This window comes from Danio rerio, chromosome 14, assembly GCF_049306965.1.
Source record: "Danio rerio strain Tuebingen ecotype United States chromosome 14, GRCz12tu, whole genome shotgun sequence".
Lineage (NCBI taxonomy): Eukaryota > Metazoa > Chordata > Actinopteri > Cypriniformes > Danionidae > Danio > Danio rerio.
The window spans coordinates 46,474,767-46,487,192 of record NC_133189.1 but is presented as its reverse complement, the minus strand read 5'-3'; the positions used below and the strand labels follow the sequence as shown (position 1 = coordinate 46,487,192).

At 35.7% G+C, this 12,426-nt stretch overlaps 1 protein-coding gene across 2 annotated transcripts in view; it reads left to right on the top strand.

Moving 5' to 3' along the window:
- The window catches only part of fgfrl1b (fibroblast growth factor receptor like 1b), a 515,733-nt gene that overhangs the window by 261,447 nt on the left and 241,860 nt on the right, over positions 1-12,426 (top strand). Inside the window, exon 5 of one of the 2 annotated variants that reach the window (XM_073921387.1) lies at positions 5,907-6,100. The gene's annotated coding sequence lies outside the window, so the exon portion shown is untranslated. The remainder of the gene's footprint in view (positions 1-5,906; positions 6,101-12,426) is intronic. The other variant, XM_073921388.1, reaches the window with a different exon arrangement.

Below are 12,426 nucleotides of genomic sequence, written 5' to 3'. Positions count from 1 at the left end.
CGGATGGGAGACTGATAACAAACTCTTGTTTTTTTCAGGATTGCAGAACTTCTTTTTTGCATACTTAATGTTGACACAGGGAATGAAACTGAATCTAGGTCAAAAGACGTGGTGGCGATGGTTACTGTATGTGTGTGTGTGTGTGTGCAGACAAAGCCATTCCAGTCAAGCCTGATACAGTGTTCTGTAAATAAGACGGAGGCAGGCTGATGTAACATTACATCAGATCAGCCCTGGCAGCGTTGTAAAATCCGGTGTTGTAAAATCATGACTTGTGTAAGTTTTTTTTAGGAACATAGCCCGATTTTTTTAGACCCGGACAGCAAAATATGTTTGACTCAGTATTTACTATTGGAGTCATTATGATGCATTATGATGTGCGAAAACTGATGACTCATTGCTACAATTTTATAATTTTTATAATCTTATATATATATATATATATATATATATATATATATATATATATATATATATATATATATATATATATATATATATATATATATATATATATATATACACACACACACACACACACACCGGCCACTTTATTAGGTACACCTCTCCTCATTAGCAAATTTCTATTCAGTCAGTCACATGGGAGCAACTCAATGTATTTATGCATGTAGACATGGTCAAAACAATCTGCTGCAGTTCAAACCGAGCATCAGAATGGGGAAGAAAGATGAGGTCCAACTTTATATAAAGTTGCCTTAACTAATATGTACTTACATAGGAGTTAATAGTTTGTTACAATGTACAGTACTTATTGTGTAAATACATGTATTTACTGTGTACTTATGCTTGATTAAATACATGTATGTAATTACATCTGTAATTAACTTTTGTAATTACATTTGTAAATAGACTGTTGACCATCCCTTACACCTTAACCCACCCTTAAACCTACCCATGCCACCAAACCTGTCCATAACCCAACCTCTATTCCAACTCAAAAGCACCACAAGTGTTCTCAAATACATTATAAACACAGTAAGTACATTGTATTTATTTTTTTGATGTACTGTAAGTACGTAGTAGTTAGGGACACTTAATATAAAGTGGGACCAAAGATGATTTAAGTGACTTTGAATGTGGCATGGTTGTTGGTGCCAGACAGTCTGATCTGAGTATTTTAGAAAGTGCTGATCTACTGGGATTTTCACTCACAACTATCTCTAGGGTTTACAGAGAATGTTTCGAAAAAGAGAAAATATTCAATGAGCGGCAGTTGTGTGGGCGCAAATTCCTTGTTGATGTCAGAGGAGAATGGTCAGACTGGTTCCAGCTGATAGAAAGGCAACAGTAACTAACATAACCACTCGTTACTATCGTCGAACCTCGAGGCGGATGGGCTACAGCAGCAGAAGACCATTTCCGGGTGCCACTCCTGTCAGCTAAGAATGGGAAACTGAGGCTACAATTCACACAGGCTCACCCAAATTGAATGATAGAAGATTGTAAAAAAAAAACGTTGCCTGATTTGCTGAGTCTCGTTTTCTGCTGTGACATTCGGATGGTAGGGTCAGAATATGGCATCAACAACATGAAATCATGGATCCATCCTGCTTTGTATCAACGGTTCAAGCTGGTGGTGGTGGTGTAATGGTGTAGGGGAGCATTGAGCATTGGTATTGCTGACCATGTCTAACTGTTTATGACCACAGTGTACCCATATTTTGATGGCTACTTCCAGCAGGATAACACGATCCAATAGAGCACCTTTGGGATGTGGTGAAATGGGAAATACGCACCATGGATTTGCAGCCGACAAATCTACAGCAACTGTGTGATGCTATCATGTCAATATGGATAAAAATCTCTGAGGAATATTTCCAGTACCTTGTTAAATCTACGCCAAAGCTAAAAGAGGGTCCAAACCAGTACTAGTAAGGTATACCTAATAAAGTGGCCAATGTGTGTGTATATTGAAAGGTTTTTTTTCCTGTCAACTTATGAAGTGCACTTTTTAAGCTTTAGTTAATCTCAAAGTAAATATCAGAAATAGACCAGGGTTAATCCGTCAAATAATGCTTTCTATAAAAACCATAAAAATAAATATAATATTTTGAAAAGATGACACCTTTTTTGTTATTTTATCCAATAAAAAAGTCGGCATGACAACATTTGTATTGTGTTGTCGCCAGTAGTTTAAAGAGAGAGATGGAAACCACAAAAAGACACCATGAAAGTAAATAAATAAATACATCTTATACAGTCCCAGAACAATTTTAAACAACTGACCCCAAAAACATGCCCTCGGTCAGTCCTTGAACTTGTTTGATGTGCTGGTAAGAGGAAAGCAAGAACGATATTCCCAAGAAAACATCTCTCCTGCACAGTCCAATAAACTATAATACGATGAGGGAGAAGAAGAGATCATCATGGGACTGAAAGAGTCAACAGAATAAGAACATGTATCATGATTTCAAATCTCTATCTGTAAGATAAAAGCTGCACATTTCTAACAGTATGCAACAACAGCGTGACATAGAGGTGTTCCCATACTGTGTGCATGCATCTTAATGTGTTTGGCTTATTTTTTACTTTAAAGGAATGCCTTTCTTACTTGAGCTGTGTGTCTTGTTTCTAGTCCAAATATCTAAAAATACTTCAATCAAGAAGCAAGTACTAGTACTAGACGAGTATAACATGTCGTTTTCTTATTAGAAATAATACGTCAAAATGAAGTAATTTTTGACCCTTAAAACAACCTAAAATATCTGCCAGTGAGCTAAATAGTCCTATTTTAAACTGAAAACAAGATTATTTCATTATGTCATTGGCAGATCATTTATCATTTTTTAAATAATTTTGACTTATTATTTCTAAAAACAAAACAAAAGTCGTTTACTTAAATTCTAGATATAATTCTAGAAATTGCTTTTTGACTTTAAGGCAATTTGGCAGCACTTTGGCTCAGTGGTTAGCACTGTCGCCTCACAACAAGAAAGTTGCTGGGTCTAGACTGCAGCTCCGTACAATAAGTTTAGCCAGAGCAGAAATGGTTGTGCCCAACTGAGCCTGGTTTCTCTCAAGTATTTTTTTTTCCCCTTACTTTTGTCAATTGGTGAAGTTTGTTCCTCGCCGCTGTCGCCACTGGCTTGCATGGTTCAGGACTTGTGGAGCTGCGCATTGATTGATTTGCTCTTCAGTGCTTGGACTTTCAGCAGTGAAAATTAAACCACACAGAACTGAACTAAACTCAACTTCAACTCTGAAAACTGGACTGATGCAGTTTTAATTTACTATAATGTTATATGTTTAGCTGCTTTGACGCAATCTACATTGTAAAAGCTGTACAGAAATTAAGATGAAATTAATTGAACTGAATTTTTCTCCCGGTGTTTGCGCTGTTTGCCTCCCAGTGCTCCGGTTTCCCCCAGAGTCCAAAGACATGCTCTATAGGGGAATTGAATCGACTTGAATTGGCCATAATGTATGAGTATGTGTGACTGTGAAAGTATACAGGTGTTTCCCAGTATTGGCTTTCCCAGTACGAGTGGAAGGGCATCCGCTGTTTAAAATACATGCTGGAATTGTTGGTGGTTCATTCCACTGTGACGACCTCTGAAATAGAGACTAAACAGAAGAAAAATGAACTAATAAATATAAATATAAAAAAAATTAAGCAAGTTTTTCCCTTAAAACAAGCTCAATTATTTGCCAGTGGGTTAAATAATCTTCTTTTTATTATTATCATTATTATTAGTATTATTATTATTATTATTATTACCAACATGAGTATATTATAGTTATCAAGTTAATAATCTATCATACATATCTTTAATATTATTCTTCCATGTGGGTTTGTACAATTCAAAATTAGCATTGCTATAGTGTTTTCTTTTTTATTTATTTAGTTTTTATTATTATTATAAGAATTTTTTTTTTTTGCTTATTCTCATTGCTCTGTTTGCTGAACTTTATTTATTTTATTTTTCACTCTTTTTGTTTCTTTTCTTTTTCTTCGACTCCTCCCCCTCATTTTCTGTTTTTTTTTCTATTTTATTTTTATTTTTTATTTTATTTATTATTATTATTTTATTAATTTTGGTTTATTATTATTAGTTTGTTTTCTCTTTTCCTCTCTTTCCCCTTCTACTTACTACTATTATTATTATTTATTATTATTATTATTATTATTGTTATTATTATTATTATTATTATTATTATTACTTGTCTTCTCCCTGATTTCCCATCCTCCCCTTTCCTCGACATCCTTGTCATAAATGGTATTACTTTTATTTTTTGTTATCATTATTATTATTACTGTTCTGACTTGTCCTGTTATCTTTTCATTATCATTATTACAAGTATTTATACCATTATCATTAGTAAGGTTGCAGTTGTTGTAGTTGTAACAGTAGTAGTTGTAGTAGTAGTAGTAGTAGTTGAAGTAGTAGTCATTGTAATAGTATCGATTGTTATTAAGTAATTGTTACGGAGATTATAGAAGTTGTAGTTCATGTAGTAATAGATGTCATTGGTATAGTAGTAGCAGAAGTAGTAATGGTGTGGTGGTTACAGTAGTAGTAGTAGTAGTCGTTGTTGGTGTAGTAATATCAGTAGTAGATGTTGTTGATGTAGATGTAGTAGAAGTGATTGTAGTAGTAGTAGTAGTAGTAGTGGCAATGGTAGTAGTAGTAGTAGTAGTAGTCGCAGTAGACATTGTTGTATTAATTGTAGCAAACGCTATAGTAGTATCAGTAGTAGTAGTAGTCGTTGTAGTAGTATCAGTAATAGTAGACATTGTAGTAGTAGTAGTCGTGGTTGTGGCTGTAGTAGAAGCATTAGTAGTTGTAATATAAGTAACTTTCTGTAGTAGTAGTTGGTGTAGCACTTGTGATTTATTATTATTGTTGTCAGTTATTACTGTTGTCCTTTCTTTCTTTTTACTCTCATATTTACTATCATACATTAATAAGCATTGTTTTTACTCTCTACCTCTGACTGGTTTCTTTCTATATGTTTTATTTATATCTGTGACACTTGCTTCATTTATTGACTGTTATTGTTCCTAATGTATGTACTCTGACCTGTCCACCAAGTTACCTTTACATGCATACACACACTCACATGCACACACTCACGCACATACCAGTACCTAACTATATTGTTGATGTTTTTGTTGTTTTTGTTTTGTTGCTTTGTATTTGTTATCTGTTGATGTTTTCTTGTATTTGTATGATTTTTGCATATACTAATAAAAAAAAAAAATAAATAATCTTATTTCAAACCGAAAACAAGATTATTTTTATATTATTATTTTGTTATTTATTTTTTATTTTTGTATGTGGCAGATGGCGTTTCAGCCACAACCCAGTACTGAGAGTAATGAAATAAATGAAAAATAATGCAATAGAATTGCCTTAATAATGTGTTGATAAAACAAACTCATTGTTTTTACTTATATTTTTAGATTCTATTAAATGTGTAATTGTATTTATTGTAATTTCTTTTTATAATTCTGCTTTTTGTATTAATATTTTATGTAAGGCACCTAGGGTCTTAGAGTAATGCATGTTTGATTGTCCGTATGTCCTGTACATGTGGTTGAATTGACAATATAACTGACTTCCACTTGACTTGACTTTGACTTTAATATGATACATCATTCTAAGTATTTTGAATCACTTTTATAGTAGTATAGAATTTTTTAAATATATTTTGTTCCCAACTTTCTCTTTTAATATATTTAAATAAGGGTTAAACAACACAAGGGTGAACTTTCATTTCATTATTATTTTTTTTTTCCGAGTGAACTTCTCCTCCCTTCAATATAAGTTTCTTTATGGATTATATTTGCAAGTATTAGCGCAGCAAAGCCCTTGTAACGGCCTCCGAAAAGTAAGCCAGAGGATGCGGTCCACATATTAAGGTATCCTTCATCTGTATTTCAGGCTGGCTGCAGGGCAGAAATGTGAAGGAGGTTAAGTGAACGTCTCTCTGTAGCATCATTCAGAGATGAGAGGCAGAAGCAAGTGAGGGATCAAGCCCATCTTCTCCCTGAATACGGTGGAATCTGCCTATATAAAGGAGGCCCCAGGCATGTATCCAAACATCCTTTAATCTCTCTTTCTCTCTCTTTCTCTATGTGTGTGTGCGCTGCGTGTCAGACCGTGTTTTCAGCTTGAGCAGTGAGGCCTAAGGGAAGGCCTGTGGGAAAGTTATCTCCTTCTTTTCTGCACTCATCCGTTCTACCAGAAGCTTTGACCAGACTAACTAAACTGAAGTTAATGATCAGGAACACTCCAGGATATATTGCAACAAGGAGTTCATCAAGTTCCATAATGATGTCAGAAGCCCATTGCCAGAGCAAACTGGTGTGCACTTTGGCAGTAAAATCGTAGTCGCAGGACTTCAGAATGAATCTGAAGTGATCACAAGTGGAGTAAAAAAACAGCAAATATTGCAACATTTTGCATTTTAGACTTGACAAAAATTGCTGTCTTATTAGGCATCATCTTGCAAAACAAAGTGTACCTATACTGTAAGAGCCATGATGTCTGATTCAAAATCAAATGATCTGTGAGTCAAAGGATTCATTAATTTAGTTTAAATTAGGCTTAGTGGGTCAATAAGAGTTTTTTTTTATTATTAAAATTTGTGAGACTGATTAAATAGTCATCATCAAATGACTTATGACTCACTAGTACAACTAATAGTAGTACAACTAATTTTGTTTTAAAAAAAATTGTTTGAATTTATTTACTAGGTCGAAAAACAGCAAGTATATATCAGATTATGTTATAGTTATGTGTGTGTGTGTGTGTGTGTGTGTGTGTGTGTGTGTGTGTGTGTGTGTGTGTGTGTGTGTGTGTGTGTGCGCAACTAATCTTAACAAGTACAGTGCTGGATCTTAATAGTGCATTAGTAAATACGGAACTATTATTCATTCTTATTAATTTAATAACATAGCGGAAACTTATTGTGTGACCATATTATTTTATTTATTTATTTATTTATATATAAATATATATATATATATATATATATATATATATATATATATATATATATATATATATATATATATATATATATATATATATATATGTGTGTGTATATGTATATATGTATATATATATATATATATATATATATATATATATATATATGTGTGTATATGTATATATATATATATATATATATATATATATATATATATATATATATATATATATACAGTATATATATTTTTTAAATATAAATTGTGTCAGTATATATTTATTATATTTATTTATTTATATATTATTACAGAATAAACAGAATCTTTAAAAAAGCATTAAATTAACAAAGCTGCTTTTTTATAATAATATACATAGATTATATGCAAGTTTATTTATTAAGCACATTTCATACACAGTGGTAATTCAAAGTGCATCACATAAATGAAAATAAAAATATAATAAAATAAAAACAAATAATAAAAGTGATTAAAAAAACTGATTAAAATTTGTTAAAACAGGTTCTAAAAGAATGAAAAAGAAAAGAAAGACACAATAGTGTATCTGTCGGACGTAACACAGTGCTCATCCAGTAAAGGCACATCTAAACAGATGTGTTTTTAGTCTTGATTTGAATGTGCCTAATGTTGGAGCACATCTGATCCTTTCTGGAAGCTGATTCCAGCAGCGGGGGGGTGCAGTAGCTGAAGGCGGATTCATCCTGCGTTGACTGAACCCTAGGAATTTCTAGTTTACTTGATCCTAAAAATCTGCATGGTTTGTTTTCAGTGAGCAAATCTGTAATGTGTTGAGGTCTGAATGTTACTAGGAGCTAGTGTAAAGACCCAAGGACAGGTGGGATGTGCTCTGGTTTTCTGGTTCTGGTCAGAATTCTGGCAGCAGCATTGTTGATGAGCTGCAACTGTTTTTGGGGAAGGCCAGTAAGGGGTCTATTACAGTAATCCAGCATGCTGGTGATAAAAGCATGAACAAGTTCTCACTGGAAAAAAGCCTCTAATTCTTGCAATGTTTTTGAGGTACAGTGGCCTCCAACCGGGCTTAAGCATGCTTGTCCCCCCTCCCGTCTCCCCCGACGGCCCGCACTCACATTACAATCGGGCCTGGGCACACTTACGTCATCGATGCTGCGCTGTTCAGTAAGCACTCTCGCTCAGCACAGTGGAGATTTCTCTAGTAATATCGCTTTAGTCCTTAGGGATGCGGTGACACACTGTCAGATATTTCACCGAACAGATCAGCCACTTTTTAATAAACTAAAACAGATAACAAATAAACTATGTATCTAATAAACTACGGCAGTTTGCGTTCACTGAACAGTAAGAATGATTAATGAATCCATATGAAACAGTCCCTTAAAAGTCACGTCTCGCGTTCAGTTTTCGCGTTTTGCACTCACACACAAGCACAAACGATTCAGGAAACAGGCTTGGCCATGGTACGGATAGCACAGTGTGAGTAAGCCCTCAGATCTGACTCCAGAATCACACCAAGATTCTTGACCTTGTTTTTTGTTGTTTGACCTGTTGAGCCAAAGTACTCATTCACCTCGAGAACCTCATCTCTGTTCCCAAATACAATGACTTTAGCTTTCTCTTTGTTTAATTGAAGAAAGTTTTGGTTTCAATTTCATCAATGCATTGGGAGAGGGTGTCAATGAGGCTGAAGTCATTAGGCAGTAAGGCTATGTAGATCTGAGTGAGATTTGGGTTCTTTTCATTAATTGTCTCAGTGGGAGCATAAAAAGGTTGAACAGGAGAGGTGCCAGAATTGAACCTTGTGGGACTCCACATGTCAAGGGTGTCCACCTTATGTACTGACATAGTAACCTTTCCCTTCAAGGCAAGATCTGAACCGTTTGAGGATAATCATTTATTATCGAAGGATAATGTGACACTCAATTCTTGAATAACTGCACACATCAAATAAAATATATTTGTATGAATGTTTGCATTTATTATTAATCAGTTATTGTAATTAAAAGTTTTAAAATCATGAGTCATGAACTCAAACTTTGTGAAAGTAATGAACATATTTCCCTTTATCAATAACCATAACATATACCTTCATTACTGTAAACCATTCTCTCACTCCACTAAAGCTAGAAATGCAGACATCTGGCAACTAAAGTAATTTCCATTTATAAGCCAATGTGCTCCCTTATCCTTCTATGTTTTTTTTTTTTCACTCTGGAGCCCTGATCCCCAGAAAGCATTTTGCCTTTAGTGTTATTTTGGACCCAGGCCATTGTACTAAATCAAAATGGAGGCCTATAGCACTTTTCATGTGTTCGGTAGTCACTGCTAGATATTGATCTTATTAAAGTCTGCCAGCCAGACCACTTTGTTCACATCTATGCTTCCTTCCCAAAGAAACCCTGCAGGTTGTGTGGATGGAGATCTGTTCATTGACCGAGGGTCTCAAGAGCCGCTGTGATATAAACATACCTCCTTTGCTGCAAAACTCATATCCAGCCCGTGATATACCATAGCAATACATACAGTAGGATACCATTTAAAAACGTGTCCCATCACCCACGTAGGGTCAGTCAGAATTCAAGGCTGCAAACTGTAAATAAACTCAAGCGTTAGATTGAAAATATCTTTTATTTCCCAAACGGATCCAGTCTAACTGCCTCAGGATGAGCTGCGTCGAACTGACTGATGAAATTTGATCTCAAAAATTAAGTTCCACTCACATTGTTAGTATAAACCGAAGTGCATATCAAACTAGTTTGGTTTCAATCCCTCCAAGGTGACTGTGACTGCGTTTTGAGCATAAACCGATTACGACTTTCAACCTTAATACGTCTGCCTTGTTTGCGGTCCAATCCATCTGTGACTTTCTGGGGAATTCGCACCCCTGCCAATGACTCCTTAAACACGAGGAAATGGAGGGAGATTGATGAGATGCAAATGAATGCTCGTTTCTCCGTGGAAAAAAAACAGACAACATTTATCTGCAGTCGGCTAGATGTGTTTATGAATAATCAGTGCAGTGAAAAGGCTTTAAATTTTCCATAAGAGTGAGCTTGTAAAGAGGCACGCAAAGTGAAACAGGCTATAAATGAATGCATTACAGACGTCTAACGAGATGAGAAAGCTTTTAGAGTATTTCAGAGCCTAGCAGGAGATCTCTGCGCATGGATCCTGCTGCTGTCAGTTATGTGTGAGAGATATATGATTACTCCAGCAGAGAAACAGACACGCGTTTAGAGCCACTGGCTTTATGTAATCACATTTAGTTTGCTGTAGAGGAAGGTGTTGACGTTTTTGATGAGAATGGAGCACAAATTACTTTGTAATCCAGAGTTGTGAAACTATTGTTCTGCTTATGGGGCTTTCCCGTGTATTTTTATGTGACTTCAGTCTTGGTTGGTGTTTTCAGTGTTTAAAAAAAGTGCCATTTCCCTATTTAAATAAACCACAGGAGTGATATGTCAGGTGATTGTTAGACAGAACTGCTTCATGATGCTTTCAGGAAAAACCAAACTGCTTTATTTTACTAGAGGATTTCAGTGAATTGGGTTTTGTGGGGTTTTAAGGCATACCATGATTAGGCTTTTGGATTGAGAAACTGCTGCCGACTGTATATTCCTAGTATTAGGTGCACTTTAGGTTTAATAAAAATCAGTGTATCTGCTGTCTACTATATCAGTGGTCCCTAATCTTTTTATCACCACGGACTGGTCAACAGGGTGAGGGAGTTCATAGATTGTGACCATCAACCATTTTCTCAAAGGATGACAAGTTGACAAAACATTGCTGTCACTCTGATACAATTTTCATTTGTGGAGAAAATTACAAAGCACTGCAGTGTTTGGGTGTTTTGTGTTTGTCTGAGATAATTAGTCTGCTGAAATTTGTATATTCAGCCTGATCTCACGAGGAAACATAGGTATTTTACGTTTTGTCAGTTTAGTGGCTAATTCAGACGTATTTGTCCGAGTTCAATTGTACAACAATGTACGATTTTAAAAGGAGGTAGGGCACCCAACCCCACCCCTAACCCCAACCGTCATTGCATTATGAGCAAATCGTACTAAATTACGAATTAGATGATACGAATTCATACAAATTAGCCACTAAATCAAAAGGTTATGATATGCAGTGAGATTGCGTTGGTATATTCCATACAGTGCTTCCCACAGGTTTGAAATATACTTGCGGTGATGGCCAGATTAAAACGCACCTTTTACCCACATCACATAAATAGTTACTATGTGACAAACTAAACATAGTTTTATTTTTAACACTATTTTATTATTATCTGTTTTGAACTTTTTTATTTTCAAAGGGTTAAAGTAAAATAGACTTTTGAAATAAATAAAAAAAATATTTCTCTTTTATGCTATTTTTCTTATTAACGCTATTAAAGCATTTTAGATGTAAAATGATTTATTATATTGACGTTAAATGAAAAAAATATGCAGCAAATGAGAAATAAATTACAGAAAAAAAGGAATAAAAACAGACAATATTTATTTATTTTTGTTTTTCGACTTAGTCCCTCTATTAATTCCGGCGTCACTACAGTGGAATGTACCGCCAACTTATCCAGCAGTTTTTTATGCAGCGGATGCCCTTCCAGCTGCAACCCTTCTCTGGGAAACATCCACACACCTTCACTCATACACTACAGACAATTCAGCCTACCCAATTTGCCTGTACCACATGTCTTTGGACAGTTGGGGAAACCGGAGCTCCCGGTGGAAACCCATGCGAGCGTAGGGAGAACATGCAAACTCCACACAGAAATGACAACTGACCCAGCCTAGGCTCAAATCAGTGACCTTCTTCCTGTGAGGCGACAGCACTACCTACTACGCCACTGCGTCGCCCAAACAGACAATATCTCTAAAAATGAATAATTAAAACATGTAGATTGTTCAAATAAGACTAATGAGTTGAATATCCATTTCTAATGTGTAGGTCATTCATTCATTCATTCATTTTCAAGCGCTTTTTTGGGTCCGGATAACAGGAGCAGCAGTTTTAGCATAGAACCCCAGACATTTCTCTCCCCAGACACTTCCTTCAGCTCCTCTGGCGGGATCCTGAGAAATTCCCAGGCCAGCCGAGAGACATTGTCCCTCCATTGTGTCCTGGGTCTTCCCCTAGGCCTCCTCCTGGTGGGACACGCCTAGAACACCTCCCTAGGTAGCCATCCAGGAGGCATCCAAAACAGATGCCCGAGCCACCTCAGCTGACTTTTCTCGATGTGATGGAGCAGCGGCTCTACTCCGAGCTCCTCCCAGGTGAGAGAACTCCTCAGCCTATCTATAAGGTTGCCCCCTGCCACCCTGCGAAGGAAACTCATTTTAGCTGCTTGTAGCCGAGATCTTGTCTTTTTGGTCATGACTCAACGCTCATGACCATAGGTGAGAGTATTAACTTAGATTGACTGGTGAATCGAGAACTTTGCCTTTCGGTTCAGCTCCTTTTTACCATAATAG